The following is a 20726-nucleotide window of genomic DNA, read 5'->3' as shown; positions in this document are numbered from 1 at the left end:
CTGGGAATTGGGAAGCAGAGAATAGATGGGGGTGGTGCCAGTCAGAGGTGGTATTTACCGGTTCTCGGAACTACTCAAAATGTCCGCTACCAGTTCTCCAGAATTGGTCAAAACCTGCTAAAACCTACCTCTGAAGCAAACCACTTCCGAAATCTTTCCACAAAAACTGCAGGCACTTGTTCAGGCACTTGTTACGAGTCAACTCTGTCTTGAAGGCACCCTTTCCATAATGTGAATTATAAATGCAGTTATTGTAACTTATAAGCAATGAATTTTGGGCTAGCATTAAGGATAAAAAAGGCCACTATGGCTTTTTAATAACCATGTTTTGATATGATCCATTAACTCTATGAGTGGAAATTTCTATTTTATACAAATATATACATATCTATCTATCTATCTATCTATCTATCTATCTATCTATCTATCTCAGGGGTGAAATCTAAAAATTTTCCCTACTGGTTCTGTGGGCGGGGCTTAATTGGTGGGTGTGGCTTGGTGGTCAGATGACTGGGTGGGCATGGCCAATAACAATAATTAATAAAAATAATAAACAAAGTATACAAAACAATAAGAGGTACCAAAAACCAACTTTCACACTTTATACACACACAACACAACACAACTGACTCACACACAATGTAAAAGCAGCTGCATTTCACCCAAAATGGCCCCTGCAACAAGCAGGAACCTCACACTTTCACACTTTACACACACACACAACACAACTGACACACACACACACACGCCACATACAGCTTTGTGAGATTTTGTGTGTTTGTGTAGTTAGAGTGAAACACTATAGAAACATCAAATCTCAGAAAGCTCCACAAATATTTTATTATTTTATTTATTTATTTATTTAGATCAGGGGTCTCCAACCTTAGTAACTTTAGGGTTTGTGGACTTCAACTCCCAGAGTTCCTCAGCCAGCAAAGCGGGCAGATTGAGTTGCTCAAAGGAGATGGATTTTAGGCAGACAGAGTCAGTTGCAAGCTGATGCAACTGATTAAAGTAGCTGCAGGAAAGCATTGGCTTTGCCAGCACGAAAGGAGCAGTAATTATAGGTGAGGAGGGGGCATTGGGTGGGCATGGGTGGGGCTCTTGTAAGTTGGGGCTGTTAAAAAATGATTTTAAAAGCCTGTGAGGATCAGGAAACTCATCTGGGATAGCCAGAGGAAAAAAAGATTTTAAAAGCTCCTCTGACGATTTCAGCTGAAGTTCCCTCTTAGCAGCCCAGAACCTCTTAAAATAATTGTTTTAACAAGCTCTTCAGCTGAAGAGCTTGTAGAAAACATGTTTTAAGGGTTCTGATGATGAGGAACTCATCTGGGATTGCCAGAGGAGCCTTTTAAAACTTTTTGTTTTTTTCAACCTCTTCAGCCGAAGAGGTTGTAAAAAAAAAAGAGTTTAAAGGGTTCTACCGATCTCAGCTGAGCCGCGGGATCCTCAAAGGCTTTTTTTTTTACTTTTAAAGGCATGTTTTCGGCTGAAGAAAAACTGCTTTTAAAAGTAAAGTAAAAACAAAAACAAAAACCTCATGGCCCAGATCAGCAGAGGTTAGGGGCGGGGCCAGGGATTTTTGCTACTGGTCCTCCAAACCCCCAGCCGCCATTGCTACCGGATCGGGCAAGCTGGTCCGAACCGGGAGCATTTCACCCCAATATATCTGTATTTGGCCTCAATTTGAATTAAGGTAACTTTCTTAAGGAGGATCATTTTATTCTTTCCAATCCAATAGACTGTCACAAAGAAATCCATCAGCAAATAATTGTTGCCTGCTCTCTATGGAATTGTATTTACCTTGTGATTAGGGTAGCTTAGGGTAGGAATTCGTGAAGGCCATCTCAGAAGCCTTCAGAATTAAAGTGGAGATGGCTTTTCCGCATACGATAACTGCAAATTTGATTGTTTCACAGTGCATTAAGAAGGGAATGACGATGGGGATAACATATATTTCTTGGTATTGTTTAAACCAGGGGTAGTCAACCTACCGCCCACTTTTGCATCTCTGTTAGTAGTAAATTTTCTAACCGCCCACCGGTTCCACAGTAATGCACTGTGTATTGTCATCTGCGAATGCCTCTCGCGCATCGTGGATTGGGTTTGGGGGAGGGCCCAGCTACCAGCTCTACTTGTCTGTTACAGCTGGGTGGTGTGGGGGGAGATGCGCGAGCTATTCTTGGATGAGGCTCTTTAGTTTGCGGTCGCACTATAGCACCATTTAGTTTCACTTACGTAACGTGAACTAAACTTATGTGCGGGCGACACAAATAGTATATTTTCAGAAATTTAAATTTTCACGGGGAATTTTGTGAAAACCTAATGAAAATGTTTTTAAATAATGCTATGAATTTTTTTTAAAAGTCAATTAAATTTAAAAAAAGGAAAGTGCTTCAGTATCGGACAAAACCCCTATTGCCCACCATGAAAGCTGGAATGCCCACTAGTGGGCAGTAGGGACCAGGTTGACTACCACTGGTTTAAACCTTCCTTATGAAGGTGGAATGCTCCTTAAAGATGGCTATAGAAGTGGCAGCTGAGCTACTGCATGGAAGGTTGCTGACTGTTCCATTCTAAGTTTTCCTCATTTCTAGTCATGACCTGATCTGTCCCCCACCTCAGTCCGGGAAGCACGCGAACTGACTCAATTAGCCAGCAATTTAGTCCACGGCAACTATCAGCTCTGGCAGCAAACCAGCATTCATCTGCCAAGGTTTTCTTATCTCCTTGATGCCGGCATCGCAGAGCTCGTTACCAGAGCAACCAGGAAGTAGGAGCAAACAGCAATTCAGGCCAAATGCTCAGGCAGATAGTTCAGCTCAAGTGTTCTCCAGTCAGTTGATTTGTTCGTCACGAAGTAGTATAGCAGCCCCTCCTGCTTTTATACCCTGTTGGGTGTGGCTCCGTGATTCAGCACTTTCTAGGCCTGCCCCACCCCTGCTTCTGTTGTTCCCACCTCTCTTGTCTACAAAACCTGGGATCTAACCAGGACTGATTGTCCACAGCTGGGTCTGGAAGCGTTTCCTGGGCTGGGGGGGGGGAAATACAGGAGACAGAGGCCTCGTCACCTCCTCCACCTGGCCTCCTCTGGCTCCTGGAGCTGAGTCAGAGAGGCCGGCCCTGCAGAAGGGAGCCCTGACGGCCCTTCCCCCTCACTCTCTAGAGTCACTTTCAGGCAGGGGGACAGGCCTGGGGGGGGGGGCTGGAGCCACAACATGAACACCTAGAACTAAGGGAAGTCCAGCCTGTACTTTCTAGCATCTACATACACAGAAACTTTGCAATAGTAGTGAATATCTATAGCTTGGATATAGGATGAGGCTGAAGGTTCATTCTCCGAGCTTGTGGGTTGGTTTCCAAAGGTTTTGTTACCAAGCTAGGTAACATCTTCAGCGGAGTTTAAACATTTGGAAACCAGCCCACAAGGTCAAAGAACAAACCTTCACCCTCATACCCAGAAACATACATATGGTAGTTCTCAACTTACAACCACAATAGAACCCCAAATTTCTGTTGCTACACAAATCACTTGTTAAGTGAGTTGTGCCCCATTTTACAATCTTTCTTTTTTTGCCGCAGTTCTTTAAGGAAATCACTGCAGTTATTAAGAGAATCATGCAATTGTTAAGTATATCTGGCTTCCCCATTGACTTTGCTTGTTGGAAGCTAGCTGGGAATGTTACAAACAGTAATCAAATGATTACTGTTTGCAACATCACAAATATATGCCAGTTGCCAAGCGCCCACATTTTGATCACAGGACCATGGGGATTTAAATTTACCAACAAATTTAAATTTAACACAAAATAGTTTGTCGTGGAAGCGACCGCCTGCAAATGCTTCTGGATTGGGACTGAACGGTGAAAGTGGAAGCAGTATGCTCTATCCCAGGGGTCTCCAACCTTGGCAACTTTAAGCCTGGCAGACTTCAACTCCCAGAATTCCCCAGCCAGCTTTGGGAGTTGAAGTCCTGCAGGCTTAAAGTTGCCAAGGTTGGAGACCCCTGCTCTATCCCATAGACCAGGTTGCCATGATAGATCGGTCCCACTGAAACAACACTTGACCATGGGGGTGCTGCAATGGCCATAAGTATGAAAAATGGTCATGGGTCACTTTTTTCACTGATCTAACTTTAAATGAGTATAAGTCAAGGACTACCTGTACATCAATGCAATATCTTATTGTGTTACACAAAAGATACAGACCGTTCTCATGGCTACTGCTGCTAAAGGAGCTGGAAGGAATTCAAGGTGGTTTTAAGCTCTTAATAGATTCCTGTCTTTAGTGTCCACAAAATTGCAGAGCTAAGATGCCATTATATATGTTGAATTTTTTTGAAAGTTACCAATTATTGTAACGTTGGTTTACATAAGTTTGCTTCATTTCCTGATCAAGCACTGTGTAGAGATTATGAAACGAGTGGTTTGTAAACTGACAGTTTGTCTCCCAAGTTTACAAAGGAGTTACAAAGGAGTTTCTTTAATAAACATTAGATTTTTCAAATGTGCTAATTGACAGGCTCACTGTAGCTCCTTAGTAACTTTCTATTTGAAAGCATTGCAGCACGGGGTTGGGTCTGATGTTTCGTAAGCAGGGCGAACAGGTACTCTCAATGGAAGTACATCAATTCTCTGAAAATATCAGCTCTCTTTTGGATGGGAGGATTTGTATGGATGGCTTGTTTTCTAGTTGCCCTAGAAAATGTATTGGGGGGAAAAAGAACTATTAATAGGAAGCTTAACCAGCACTAAAAATGGATTTCTTGCAAAGCATTCCTATTTTGCTAGCAGTCCAGTACATAAATCTCAGGACAGAGTGAAGAATGATTACCTTGATTTACAGCTGCATCCTTAGCTTGTGTTGTTCTAGAGAACATATCATCCCAAGTTGTCCCTGATTCTGGAGCATTTACTGGGGAAAATTGGAACTCTACTTTCCTGTTATCTGCCATGCAGAAAACAAATAAACAATTTTATTTGTTTTATTACCTTTTTAATGTAAGAAATAGGACATAGTTTGCATATATAAACTATAACACACAGTGAGGGGATAAAGCCAAGTCTTCTGATAACTTTACAGGCTCACACTTATTCATTTAGGAACCATTTGAAGTTACGACGATGCTCAAAAAAATGACTTAAGGCCTGGTCCTTGCACTTATGACCATCACATCACTTAACAACCACAGTGACTTGTTTAATGACCATGGCAAAAAAGCTGTGAAATTGCATACAGTCACACAATGCCTTTTTCTGGTCCCCGTTTTGGTTGTAGGTCAATTACATGGATGATTTGCATCGATGTGGTATACTTGGCAACACAGACGTTACAGAAGTAATTTCCCATTGCCTTTTTTCAAGACTTCCTTTAAACTTCCCAATCTAATTTAAAGTCATGGGATTTCCTAGTGCCCTGCTCAGTTTTTCAAGATCAGCTGATGTTGGCTAATGCTGCCACTGTTGTGACATTGAGATAAAACCTGCTCACAGAAAGTTAAGGTGCAGGATGTTTAGTGTTATAGTGCAGGGGTCTCCAACTTTAGCAACTTTAAGATTTGTGGACTTCAACTCCCAGAACTCTGAGAGTTGAAGTCCACAAGTCTTACAGTTGCCAAGTTTGGAGACCCCTGTTATGGTGTGTTATAAATCAGGTGGAGAGACAAACTGAAATCTCCCTGGCAAACCCTTTTTCCCAAGTGTTCCCAATAATTTCCTTAATTTCCTTTTATTTAGTCCCTCCAGCTGCTTCGTTCTTCTACCTTAGTTCTCCCCAGCCTAGTTCTAAGAAAAGTAGAAAAGATGATGCTTTAGATCAGGGGTGTCAAACTCGGCCCACGGGCCAGATTCTTCACGTGCTAGCCACGCCCACCTCTGGTTTAGCGAAGGGGGAGAAGTCGCTATACGTCAAGGGACGACGTGATGATGCAAGTTTGACACTCCTGCTTTAGATCTTTCTGGTCAAAACACAGAACTTCTGGCACAAAGTTGGTTGTATAATTGATTGCCAGTGCTGGAAAACAAGACAAAGCCCAGCTATCTCTTTATACAACCAATCTTGTGCCAGTCTTGGAAAACAAGAGATAAACACTTTCTCATGTATAATGAGTAATCTCCTTACAAAACTAATGAAGTCAAAGAAGTTTATTTTCTCTATATTTTTGCTTTCCTAATAAAGAGAGAATTGTCCTGAATTCTTGGGATTGATTAGACAGCGACACACAAAGACCTTCTTGCAAACCATTCTAGGTTTTTGTTAGTTTGTTTTGCTTTAGCATATCGAGGAAAGAAAGACATTAGTCTGAAAGGGTAATTATAATTATATAATTATTCCAGCAGCCTTCAGCTAATGCATTCAAGCAGAACATCATTTTCCCCCTTCCCTTGCACTTCTGGCTTCTGCCTTCAAAAGAATGCAGTAAATTGCTTTATGGCCTAATTGCTCTACTATGCTGAGATTAACTATCTCCGTACTTGAAAAACTATTGCTTGTGCTGCCACATGAAACAGTCTCTTAAACTACTATATTGTCCAAGAATTAAACCAAGGGCTTCAAATTAAAGCTTACTGACAACCTCTCTCAGTGCAACCTTGGTTGTCATTTCAGTGTCTCTGGATACTCTTCTTTATCTCTTCCCATCTTGAATCATTCTCTTCCTTGCAAAATCATTTCTATGTTGGCTTATCTTCCGGGATCACCATAGAATAAGGCTGTCAAACTCCTGGGCCGCAAGCCGGATGCGACATGCGCTGGCCACACCCACACCCAGTTTAGCGAAGGGGGGGAAAGTCCCAATATGTCATGTGATGCCACCGTGACAACATGAGTTTGACACCCCTGCCCTAGAGCCTGCATCTCTTCAAGAAGCTGAGTCTGCATAATGCTATCTTATCTTGCTAGCCAATTTTCTTTCTCTCTTGCTCTGAGTTCAGTTCCAACATTTTTTATTTTATTTACCCATTGGATTTGCTCACTTTATGGGGACTCTACATTACTAATTCCTGCCAGCTTTCTAGCACTTTTGAATTTGTGGGGTCCTTGGTGCTGAAATAAAGATAGAAAAGAAGATTTGCAGGTCAGGTTGAACTGTGGGATCCTTGGTGCTCTTTGAGCTTGGTTTTCTTGCAGACATTTCATTACCAAACTAGGTAACATCATCAGTGCACTTTTTATATCTGAAAGAGCAAAATGCTTGTTTTTGCTATTTACAGGAGAACACAAGTATTTTGGAAACAGACTGCAATAGTTAAATGAGATGCAGCTCTGGGTAAAATATTGTAATACTATAGCCTCTATAATGCACCAAAATAGATTTCAGTATTTGTATGTCAAAGAACATTTCATATAATAACTTTCCAGAACAAGCTTTGCCTTTGTAAATATATTTTTTTCTAACCAAGAAAAGATCATATCTCCCCATTGTCAGTTATTAGTAATGTGCCTCAAGAAAAATGTATTCATTGTTATCTGATGTCTTCCACCTTATCTTAAACAAGAAACAGTTGACATCTCATTAATTCAAACTTGATTCACAATCTATCCTGTTTATCAAGAAAAATCTCTGCAGTTGGCTGCCCAGACATAGACAATACATTTCAGAAACTCATTCATGTTGAATGATCTGAGAACTATGCCAGGTAATTTTGAAAGTATTGCTTCAATATGTTTCTCTTTTCAGAAGAGCAAAAATATCCCAGAATTCTCTTTTGCCACAATCCTTTCTTTTTGGATATGAGACTGTTCCAATGATCAATTTATAATCCTCTGTTTTCAGATGAGCTATTAGACAAGGAGAGAAGCAAGTCTGTTTCACCCTTTCACTCAAAATGACATTAAACTCCTATAATATTTCAAAAATAAGTTAATTCTGAGAGAATAGCTTGACTCCCTCTTCTTTATGGCAACCCGTGAGATATCGGAACACTTCTATCATTTCACCCCTAGTCCTTCTTTTCATTAAACTTAGATATACCCAATTCCAGCAACCATTATGTTTTAGCCTCCAGCCCCTAATCAACTTTGTTGCATTAACCTTCAAATACCTGCTTTCATGTTAATTGGAGATTTGTCAACACAGATGGTCATGTCAGCCACTTAAATAGGTGTATCCTCGGCAAATTCCCTTGAAAAAGGAAAAGGCACTAAGGTTCCAGAAATAGAATTTTTGCTAAAACCTTGCAAAAGAAAATAATTGAATCTGGAATCTGAAAAAAAACATGAATATGTTTTTCTCCAAAGCACCTCAGGACAGGACAAGAAATAGTGGGTGGAAATTAATCAAGGAGAAAAGCAACTTAGAACTAAGGAGAAATTTCCCTGCAGTTAGAACAATTAATCATTGGAACAACTTGCCTCCAGGAGTTGTGAATGCTCCAACACACTGGACCTTTTTAAGAAGAGATTGGACAACCATTTGTTTGAAATGGTATACGGTTTCCTGCCTGAGCAGGGGGTTGAGCTAGAAGACCTCCATGGTCCCTTCCAACTCTGTTATTCTATTCTTATTCTTTTGGACTACAGTAATTTAACTTTTAGTTTTTTTTACCATCTGTTAAATTTGCTTTGTCTATCTTTTATTTCCTTTTATCAACATACACACCTACATATATGTATATTAAGTAACAATATTATATTTGTATATTATATTAATATTAAAAAGCTAGATTAAGATTGAAATTGATATATCACTAATACGTTGATGTGAATTTCAGTGGTCTCTTTTTTTATCTTTAATTCAACTTTGGATAACAAGTAAAATAATCTTATAATTGTAACACTGACATCCTAAAATGACAATTAACACCAATGAAATTTTACTTTTCTCTTTTTATTTTCAATATCTTTAAATAATTAATAACTTTTAATCATATTAAAATATTACCACATTAAAATCTGCATTGAAATAACTAAAGTATCAAGATTTATAACATTACAATAACATTACAATAATAGGGAGAAAAAAGGTAAATTTATTTATTTTGTTTTATTTATTTATTCGATTTTTATACCGCCCTTCTCCCGAAGGACTCAGGGCGGTGTACAGCCAAATAAAAAGCGCAATATATAAATTAAAACAAGACTAAAACAAACATATTACAAAATGGCCAAAAATTTAAAAAATTTAAAACATTTAAAATAGTTTAAAAAACCCTAAAAATATAAATAACCCCAGATTAAAATTTAATTAGGCCAGTCCCGCTTGAATAAATAGATGTGTTTTCAGCTCACGGCGAAAAGTCCGAAGATCAGGCACTTGACGTAAACCAGGGAGAAGTTCGTTCCAAAGCATAGGAGCTCCCACAGAGAAGGCCCTGCCCCTGGGGGCCACCAGCTGACATTGTCTGGCTGACGGCACCCTGAGAAGGCCCTCTCTGTGAGAGCGTATGGGTCGGTGGGAGGCATAGGGTAACAGCAGGCGGTCCCGTAAGTACCTGGGCCCTAAGCCATGGAGCGCTTTAAAGGTGGTAACCAAAATCTTAAAGCGCACCCGAAAGACCACAGGAAGCCAGTGCAAACTGCGCAGGATTGGTGTTACATGTATTACCCACGCAGCTGCATTCTGGACTAGCTGCAGCCTCCGGGTGCACTTCAAGGGCAGCCCCATGTAGAGAGCATTGCAATAATCCAAACGGGAAGTGACAAGAGCATGAGTGACCGTGCATAAGGCATCCCGGTCAAGGAAGGGGCGCAACTGGCGAACCAAGCGTACTTGGTAAAAAGCCCTCTTGGAGACGGCCGCCAAGTGATCGTCAAACAACAGCCGCCCATCCAAGAGGACGCCCAAGTTGCGCACCCTTTCCATTGGGGCCAATAACTCGCCCCCCACAGTCAGCCGCGCCTGCAGCTGACTGTACCGGGGTGCCGGCATCCACAGCCACTCCGTCTTGGAGGGATTGAGCTTGAGTCTGTTTCTCCCCAACTTGCATTAATACATTTTCACTTGTTGAGCTTGGAAACATCAGGAATGGTCACAGATTTTCCACAGCATTTCAGCAACCTGAAAAAATACCCCAACTGTAAAATGTGCTTGCCCAGCATGCATGAGCAAATCAGTTACTCTCCCAGTCAAAAGATTTACTTTTGTCTTCCAGGCCATTTTTTAAAAAAATAATCCTTTCAGCAGCTGCAAGAAAAGTGGGGAAACTGACATTTTCTTCAACGCTTTTTGACTTCTTCCCCAGTACTGTATGGGGTAGGGGTGCTATTCAGCAGGTTCTGACAGGTTCTGGAGAACCGGTAGCGGAAATTCTGAATAGTTCGAAGAACCGGCAAATACCATCTTTGGCTGGCCCCAGAGTGGGATGGGAATGGAGATTTCACAGTATCCTTCCCTTGCCATGCCTATCAAGCCATGCCCACAGAACCGGTAGTAAAAAAAATTGAATTCCACCACTGGTATGGGGGGGAAATCTGCAGGGTTGAAATCAGGGTCATCTCCCTACAGGTATTTGGAGCTACTCCATTCACCGCTTTTTCTGCCCTTTTGTCAGTGCCTTACCTGAGAGGCCATTGGGTATAAAAACTGTAAAGATAAGTTCCCTTAAAGGCCCCAAGTTGATATATAGCTTGAACAACAGAAGGGAAGTTTGTTTGGATCCAAACAAACTCAGAGCTGTTTGGGGCTAAATCTGATCCCCTTTTAAGTTCATTAAACAGGTCACTTCCTTGAGTTAGAGTTTGCTCATCATGTTTCTTCCACCTACCACCCATGACCCAGTTAAGCATATCCTACAAACAGTTCCCAGACCAGAAGGGCTACATGAGCACCTTGACCACTAAAAGATCACACCTGTTTTTTCCCCTGTTGCTGTTAAGCTGGGCTTGGACAAGAAGACCTCCAAGGTCCCTTCCAGCTCTATGGTTCTATGATTCTACAAAGTTCCGGAAACCAAGCAATCTGGTCTCACTGATCAGCTGGCTACTCAGTTAAGCAAATGGTTGAGTGGCAGGGCACAAATTGTAGCTTTCCTGCAAATAATGAGAGAGGAAACCAGCAATTTGGAGGCTGTTCTTCTGAAGGAGGGGGGAGGGGAAGAAATAGACCAGGTGCAAAGTATAGGCTATGTGTGTGTCAGAGTGATGTGTGGACTTAAATATGTCCAGTGTGATTGGGATCATGTCAGACTTGCACTCCACTCCAAGCATCATGTCCAGTTCTAAAAAAAAAAAATATCAGCAAAATACAGATGGTAGAAGGAACAGCTTCCTCATAAGTACAATTTACTTTTCGTATGCAGGAAGATACTTTCCTGAGTTTTTGTGCACAGGAAAAGCCAATTCTGAAAAGGGGGAGCAAGTTTTATCAGCTGGCTCAACTACCTGCACTCTCAATTCACCTGCAATTATATCATAATTCATCCTCCTCCAAACATTTCACACACACACACACACCTGTATATGTTGCATACTCTTAAGAGGACATTAAAGTCATAATTCCTGGCTTTGCATGCACTTGCCCACTAACTGTGACATTTGTTGTTTAACTGCTTGAAAAAATGGGGAGCCTATGCATTTACAATGATATGCATGCCTAAAGGCCTATGTGATATGGAGATGCAGGTCATGTTCACCCATAATAAGGAAGCTCACTTGGTGACCAATCACTATCTCAAAACCCCACAAAGATGTTGTAAGAAATATAGGAGGCACAAGTGCAATGTAGGAGCTCTAGTGGTAACAGGAGTCTTGGTTGCTGCAGTAGTTAAGAGTGCAATATTGCAGGCTGACTTTGCCCACAGCCAGGAGTTCAATCCTGACCAGCTCAAGATTATGATTTTATTTTTCAGGAATATAATGTTCAGGGAGAAACATAAATCTTATACAAGATTCTAATTTTATTCAGGAAAGAGCTTTGTATGGTAAGTTTAGGAAGAAATAATCTACAGTATTTAGGGCTTCTATGCTGTTTTCCCAATCTCTGATCAATTTCAACTTCCATGCAAATTATTCATAATCTTTCCATTATTGATAGAATAGAATAGAATAGAATAGAATAGAATAGAATAGAATAGAATAGAATAGAATAGAATAGAATAGATTTTTTTGTTGGCCAAGTGTGATTGAACACACAAGGAATTTGTCTTGGTGCATACACTCTCAGTGTACATAAAAGAAAAGATACATTCATCAAGAATCATAAGGTACAACACTTAATGATAGTCATAGGGTACAAATAAGCAATAGAGGTAAGTACTATACAGTAGATTAGTGTTGCCTGTTATTTTTCAATTGCAAAAATTATCCTGAAAGGGCTTAAATGAAGCAGGGGCCATTATATGAACTAATAATTTAAATGGGCTTTTCCCAACTTGACCTCTTCCACATGGATGACAATCTCAGTGCCAGACTGAGGCACTAGATTATAGAACAGGAGTGGGCAACTATAATAATTTTATGACCTGTGAACTTGAACACTCAGTATTCCTCAGTCACCATGGCTGACTCAGGAATTCTGGGAGTTAAAGTCATAAAGTTGCCATGGTGCCCACCCCTTCTTGTAGAGGAAGCAGATATAGGGGAAGTTCTAAGGGGAATTATAAAGTTACACAGTATATGTCAGGCTGATTCTTATATATATTTTTGCATGCCTCTTTGCACCACTTATTTCACACGTCTGCAAGAAAACAACCAAGCTCAGAGGGCACCAGAGATTCTCAAGTTATACCTTTAACCAGTGGCCCTGATGGGGGTTCTAGGAATATTGATGCAAAATTCCACTTAGCATCCCCAATTCTTTTATAATATTCTATGTGCCCTTGCCCAGCGTTATTTCTAATATTGCAACTTGCACCCCAATCACATGGTACCCTTGCACAGTACATAATTTGTGCACTGGGTTTCAGTGGCCCTGCTTTTAACCATGCTTAGAGGGCCTAGATAAGGGGTTATTTCACTTCCATAGACTCATTGTGATGAAAGAAGAGATGCACTAATCCAGAAACCACCCAGAGCCTAATCTAAATTAAAGCAAAAGAAGGCAAGTCATAGTACAACAAACTTTTTCTCTACATAACACATTCTTAAAAAGCATTATAGACAGTTATTTTTCTTGTTAGAAAGTTGGTGAAAACCTGACTATCTGAAGCCTTCAACAATGTTGTATCTTTACTAAAATTAATGAGATTTTATTATATTGATACCAAGGACCCAATGGCCATTCAGAGCAAAAATCCACATTCCGTGCAGCAAAAGCTCAGCTTCCCTCACTGGATAGTTATTGCAAGAATTAATTTAAAAGAAGACACTCCTACATGCTGCCTTAAGCTTAGTGGAGGAAAGGTGGAATATCAATGAAATACTATTTGCTACATAAAAATAATAAATAATCTCAAAAATAAAGGCTTTGAATCCAGTGTGACTTTTAGCAACTTTGCTAAGTCCCATTGTATCCACTTACTACGGAAACGCTTGGAACAAATACCCACAATTTAAAGGCAACATTTCCCAGAGATTTTAAAGTTCTTTTTTCATTGATGATTTACTTATCCCTATAAACCAGGTGATAGATAAAAATCAGAGCTCCCTGTCCCTACCTGCAGGCTTGCATCTAATTGCTTCCCTCTAAAAGCTTTGCCATCTGACCTTGGGCCTCTTTATCCAGGAATAAATCCCACTAAATTCAATAAGATTTGTTTCCACAGAAGCTTACGGATAATTACAGTCCAACTTCTAACATACAGGACAGCATAAAATACCATTTGCCTAATCCAAGACTCCCATGCACCAATAAAGCCTACTGAAAAGCAAAGAATGAATATTTAATTATTTTATTTAAATTTATGGCAGCAGTCTACTTCCCTAGACACTGGGTGATTTACAAATTCAAATACAAAACAATAAAAATGTTAAAACACATAAAAGGAACGACTGGTAACACAACTGAATATCATACATTCCATGCAGCCACTATAGTTTGTTTTTTGGTTTTTTTTTTAAAAAACCACATTGTCTGTAACCCAAAGGCAGCATGTTCCTCTGATCTAAACCGGTATTAAAATGAATAATGCCCACATAATTCTTGTACTTCTTGTTTTTTAACAACAGCAAGCACAGAAAGAACCGAGCAGCCTTTTGGAAACGGTGATATATCCCTCAATTTGGATTGCTCCAGGGCACCGTAGTTCAAAGGCAGAGAGCAAGTGAAACTTGGCAGGCTGATCCGGAGCAACCTTGAAAAACGGCTCCTGTACATTAACTCAGCCTTATCCAAAAAAAAAAAAAAGGGGGGGGGGTGTAAAAAGAGAGCAGCTGGCATTTAAAGCGTGCGGTTCCCACACCGGAGTTCAAAAAGCAAGAGTTTACTCACAGGGGTCCTCCCGGGGAGGCAGCGATTTAGGAGAGGAAATTCCAGCGCCACCTCAGGCGCTGTGCCGGAGAAAGAGACCTCGGGGGGGTCAGGAACAGGCAAGGCCCCTGGAATTACGAGAAGCCCCGGGACTCGTGCTTGTGCATGCTGAACGGTAAGGGATGAAAAGGCAGCTCACTTCCATCAGCCACTTGGCTTTATCCTCTCCGCGGCAAGTCTACCACCTGGCTGGGATAAGCAGAGAAACGCTCCAACCGACAGCCCAAACAAAAAAAGAAAGAAAAGAAAAGAAGAGAAAAGGAGGGAAGCTCTCGTTCGTTCGTTCGTTCTCTCTCTCTCTCCCCTAAGCTCGGCTGCTGGGGCTAACGCTCCTTTTTCAGGCAGGCGTGTGTGTGTTAGGCTGGGCGGGGCTCTGGCAGCCCCGGGAGATGGAATCGCACAGGCTTACTTTGTTTGAATGCTTTCGGAGGAAGGAACAGGTGATTCGCTTTTGATGTAATCCGGTGATTCTCAAGCCGGCGCTCCACGTTGTACCCGGAATCATGCCTGCGTTCCCCCCCCCCCCACGCCCCCAAGGATAAAGCCGCCTTCCTTGGGCCAGAGTATTACCCGCGCAGGGGAGCAGCGCACGTTTTCCGAAAAGAGCCACCTCGAGCAAGACTTTCTACTTCTCTGGAGGGAAAATCGTCCAGCAGTTAAGAAAAGAAAGGGGTACACAGGTAATCCTCGACTTACCACAGCAGTGGAGTGCGACGTCCGGTTCCCCCTCCATTCCTTTTGCGAAGGGAGACATTCCTTAAGTGAGGTTTGACCTGTTTTGCAGCTTTTCTTGCCACCGTTGTTAAGTGAACCGCTGCCTTTTGAGAGGGGAGTAACCCAGTTGTTCAGCGAATCTGGCTTCCCCGTTGACTTGTAGCAAAAGGTGATCCCATAAGGAGTGGGATTTAACAGCCAGTTCTCTGCCCTAATAATTTCTCCCAACAACCAGTTTGCCAAACTGCTCAGAAAGTTAAGAACCAGTTTCTCCCGAAGTGGTGCGAACTGGCTGAATCCCACCACTGCCACATAACCCATGGGACACTGCAACTGTCATGAATATAAACCGGTTGCCAGTTGCGTCTGAATTTTTGACCACATGACCATGGGAATCCTGCAAAATTGTGAGGAAAAATGGTCGTAAGTCACTTTTTTCAGGGCTGTTGTAACCACCTGCACTTCCTAATTATGAAAACTGGGGGTCAAAAAAGTCAGGAGATATAGCTGTCACTTTGACGGACTTATGTAAAAAATAGAGGGAGCTTTCATTGTATAGATTAGGGGAGTGTCAAACTGGCGGCCCGTGGGCTGAATGTGTCATGCTCAGGCCATGCCCACCCCAGCTCCGCAAAAGGAAAAAACATTGTGAGACATCATGTGATGGCAACGTGATGCCGCAAGTTTGACACCCAGAGTATAGATGTAGTCATAGATGTTTTTGACATCCCATACTTCTGCAACCTTGATGGTGGCTGTTTTAGCTGTTCATTATTTCTAGATGAGCAGTTTATGAAGCAAATCCAGATGGTTTAAGGAGTTCTATTGTTTGTTTCCTTTAACTTATAGGTGCTCTGAGAGATGCTTTTTTTATAATCGGTATTCTAGAAAAGAAAGCTTGATGATTGCAAGAGCCACTGTAGACAAAAATCGCTCCAAAATTCAAAGGAAATGGAAGCATGAAATACTCTTGCCTATGAGCAAGTCCAAACTCAACTCAGTCAAGATCCAGTTTTATGCAGTCTTTTGTGGGGAGGGGGATGCAGGGAGAAAGACCCCTGGTCCAGAGAAGAAATTGCCACTTTTGCAGTGCATACCAAAAAATTAGGTCGTGAAAAGGTCAGCTAGAGGCTAAGCAACGTCATCGTTGGTGAGCTTTGCCTATTTAAAGGAAATAGCAATAGCACTTTGACTTTAATACCACTTCATAGTGTTTTACAGCCCTCTCTAAGCAGTTTACAGAGTCAGCATATTGCCCCCAACAATCTGGGTCCTCATTTTATCCATCTGGGAAGGATGGAAGGCTGAGTCAACCTTGAGCCTGGTGAGATTTGATTTGCCAAACTGCTGGCAGCTGGTGATCAGCAGAAGTAGCCTACAGTACTGCACTCTAACCACTGCGCCACCACGGCACAAGTTGGCTTCCCCTTTTCTGTTGGTCCAGCAGAGGGATTCCCCATTCCCACCCTTTGTTTTGTGTTTGAAAAGTACTTTTATCACAACATTCTGATCAGTGTTGGTAAGTGGAGCATCAGTTATACTAGGCAGGAGGAAGTCTCTGGAAAAGGAGTTCCTATCCGGTTTGGATAGAGGATTAGCCATCCCCTGCCCCGTATCTTCTGAGGGCAGGAAGAGGGGAAGACTCTTTTCATATGAAGTCATACAGTACATACAATCTATCTTAGATTAGGGTTCATTGGAGGTGGCTGCCAGTGCATGAATTAGAACATGGGCCCAATGATGCACCAAACCTGATGGATATAACAACTCATAACATGATAATCAATATTTTTTTTTATTTTTGTAAAGGACGTTATTTATTTCCCCTTTGTGCCTGCCTCAATTCTGTATAAAGCTGGGGGAAAAGTTCCTTAGGGGAACTAGCTGGACTACCTTATTAAATCACTAATATTTGACTTAAAAGTATTGAAGTGTCCACAGAGTGTGATCAAAACATTTTTGGATTGAAGTTCTGCCTCTTTCTTATGTGCATCACATATAAATGTTTCTAACATGAAATCACAAAGCAGATTTGATAACTTCTGTACTTTGAGAATGCACAAAGGGGTACCTGCATCCAGAAAATCCTTTTCTAGAAATCCCCCCTTTTGTGGCACATTATCAGCATGGCTGGGACTTCCCAATTAAACAAAATCCTTGTCCTAGAGGCACCTTTTGCATAACACACCCTTGTCTCTATTTTCTGTTTGAGTCATCCCTGTAATCTGGAAGATTAGAGGATATACACTTCCATCAGTGAGAGTAATATATCGTGAACATCTGGGAACTGAGAATCCTAGTTAATAGTGATATCATTAGATCCTATAGCCACCGATATATTATAATATATAAGGATGATATAAATATATAAGGGGCTGTTAACAGTCTATAGAAACAAGGAAGATATTAAAAGGGAAACTTGCCCAACAGTGGCCAAGGGAAAAGCCATTCCATAGAAAATAGAAAAGGCATCCTTCTGCATCCTCAGATATGGCATTCCTAAAGCAAGGTTATACGGAGAAAAGCCAGCCTATACAATGTAATGATGATGTGGGCAGATGTTATTGGGAGAAGGCAATCCCACAGATATCCAAGCCCCTGACCCATGAAAGTGACAACCAAAACCTTGAATTGTACCTGAAAGCCATCTGTTACAAGCACGGCTCCTGCAAAAGTAATTTAAATGGGCTCAACAATCTGGACTAATTGCAGTTTATAATTATATTTCAGGGGCAGTAGCCATACAGTACATTGCAATCAAGAGGAGATTAAAGCCTGGATGATTGTGAACAGTCTCATGTTCTAGGAACGGTTATAACTGGCATGTTGGATACAACTGGGTGAGGTTCTCCTGGCTACAGCTACCACCGGAACTAAAACTGGAGTTGGGTGACTTACCAATCCAAAGTCACTCCATCATTTCCTCTTTATCTTTTTGCCATGGTGCAGCCATGAATATGGGCTGGAATATCTGGATTGCATGCCCCAAATTCAGATATTCAGTCTGAATGTCTTCAAAAGAACTCAATAATATACATGGTTCCTTTTTTTTTTTTAGCCTGCAGAAACACTGGAGTGAGGATTGAGTCCTCTTTTGTTTCTGAGTCTGATCAGGTACTTAGGCATCCTTGGTTTGGATTCCACAATGTGGTCATGATATTGCATACATCCTGAGCTGAAGAAGCTTCTTGGACGAGAAGCGAAAGGTCTTCAAAGAAAAACCAGAAAGTCCAGTTGCCTCTTGAAAAAAGCACCATGGAGACAACGATGACCTGGATGACTTAAGAATCTCCATAGACATTCGATATTGCATACACTGTCAAGGTACATGCAGTTCACAGTCCATCTGTAATGAGTACTTCCTCTAACCTGCATCTTAGGTTGAGCCTGATCCTAGCACTGCTGAAAACTGGACAGTGAGCTGAACTGATTGTAGTTTAAACTATTTGATCCCTGACATTGTGGTTTGTAAGGCATGATTTAGCTTTGCAAACCTATATAGTTGTATTTTATTTAATAAATCATTGTTAACTATAGAGTAATATAAAAGGTAAAGCTAACCACAAGCTGTTATAGTTCTTATATTGTACAGTGCCACATGTGATCATCCTTGTAAATTTGGATTTTTTTATTATTGTAATTGAGAAGGCTATCTTTTCTCCAATATGCGGTCTTTATTATTTTTCCTTTAGCTTTTAATTTATTTTTTATCATTTTGCTGTTTTTAAACTCTGGCATGTACAGTAAATCATTTGGAGATACTCTAGTGACAGGCAGCATCCAAGTTAATAGATTGTAAATAAAAAAAGTGGAGGGGGGGGAGAAAGAAAGTAGGGAGATAGCTAGAAGGCTTTTTCACTGCATTGTCTTAACCAAATCCAAGAATTTTGTGCTTAGCTAACTGGAAATCAAGTCTGATAAGGTCTTGTAAAACCTGTATGTTTATAATCAAAAATAGGAATACTTCTATTCAGATTCTAACACAGCCACAGTCTGTCCTTCATCACAGGCATCATCTGAAACAATTGTGTTTATAAATGGATTAGCAATATTTCCTTTTTTGAAAAGAGACACAGAACATTTTAACAGAATGTTTAATCTCACGATACATCTAGTCAACATATTCAGCGTCATTTATTACTGGGAAATGGGGGGGAAAAAACCCAAGAGCTTCTCACCATATGTGTGCACGTTAACACATTTTTAAAAACTCTAAATCAAAGGTAGGGAGTTTGGGGGTTCTGATTTCTACAGAAGAGACCCCACTTTTAAACCTTTCAGTCAAACCATAGTTTAATGATATAGAACAGGGGTCTCTAACCTTGGCAACTTTTAAGACTTGTGGACTTCAACTCCCAGAATTGAAGTGGCTTTGCTGGCTGAGGAATTCTGGGGGTTGAAGTCCACAAGTCTTAAAGTTGCCAAGGTTGGAGACCCCCTGATATAGAAGACTCCATATGCGGAAGCTTCCCATCCATATGTTGCCTTTGGTCTGTCTACAGATTGAGCAGGCGCAGCTTGGCCGAAGTTGTCCCTCCAGAGTTGTGCTCCTTCTGTTTCTCTTTTAATTCTATTCATTGCTTTTTTATTGCAAACTATATTGTAATGTATATCTAAGCATAAATGCTAACATATCTATTCTTTTCTCTTTCTTTCATTTGCATTTATAAGTGTTTTAGGTAATTGGGAAATGAGCACCTTAAGCCTGTAGGCTTTTCTGGAGGAACTCTAAATGGTAATATAAATTATTGCAATATGTGAAGCGCGTTTATCTGCATTGGGACTCCTCTGCTTATATTGCTGAGTAGGGCTTCTATCACGAGAAGTGACACCACTGTGGCCCCTCTAATGATTCTCGACCAGAGTCTTCATTGTGTCAGGTGCTCCCGAGTAGTCATTCGAGGTTGTATAATTTTCCCAGAATACTTCTTCTCATTTGGGAGACAAAAATGCTTGGCAAAGAGGGCCTTATTGGGCCTCTGAGTATCTAACACTTGTGGGAAGATGTGTGGTGTCTGCAGAGAAGTAAAAATGTGAACAAGGTAGCACACCAAATGATTGAAACTCCATCCTTATTTTGGATGTGAAAAAAAAGAGAGAGCAGGTTTTGGGTCATAAATGTACACTTCTTGACATTTTTTACACACACACATACCAAGGGTCCTAAAAGAATACAAAAAGCTGATACTGGTCATCATCATCATCATTTTAGCCATTGTCTATTCACTGCAGGTTGAAGGCCTCTTCTGCATGTTTCTAACCAATACGGTCCTGAGCTTTCTTTTGCCAATTGGGCCAACAATACTTGCTGATATCATTGACCCATCTTGCTTTGGGTATCTTCAGTGGATGCTTTTTATCAAATGGGATCCATTTGATAGAAAGCATCCACAAAAGAGACCTAAAACAAGATGGATCCATTTTATGGCTGCCTTGATCCACCTGCCATCAGTTCTTCTTGCTATAGTCTGGCCTTGTTCTGAACATAATTTCTATGTGATGTTGTCTTTCTAAAACTCAGGCTCTTTTTCAATGACTGCATGTGTGAAAGTGTTAGAAAAAGTAGAAAGGCACTACAACTAGTACAAAATCTTACCCAAAGAGACATGGAATCTATTTCAGGTCAATCATTTGCTTTCAAATGCATGCTGAGAAATAATATGCCAGC

The 20726-nt window shown here is 40.9% G+C and overlaps 1 long non-coding RNA gene across 1 annotated transcript in view; it reads left to right on the top strand.

Moving 5' to 3' along the window:
- Positions 1–20726, top strand: part of LOC131191523 (uncharacterized) — a 30244-nt gene extending 9518 nt beyond the window's left edge. The window contains exons 2-3 of the long non-coding RNA XR_009153527.1: positions 14044–15024; positions 17789–20726. This is a non-coding gene — a long non-coding RNA (uncharacterized LOC131191523). The remainder of the gene's footprint in view (positions 1–14043; positions 15025–17788) is intronic.

The sequence above is a fragment of the Ahaetulla prasina genome, chromosome 2 (assembly GCF_028640845.1).
Source record: "Ahaetulla prasina isolate Xishuangbanna chromosome 2, ASM2864084v1, whole genome shotgun sequence".
Lineage (NCBI taxonomy): Eukaryota > Metazoa > Chordata > Lepidosauria > Squamata > Colubridae > Ahaetulla > Ahaetulla prasina.
This window is presented reverse-complemented; position numbering and strand designations above follow the sequence as displayed.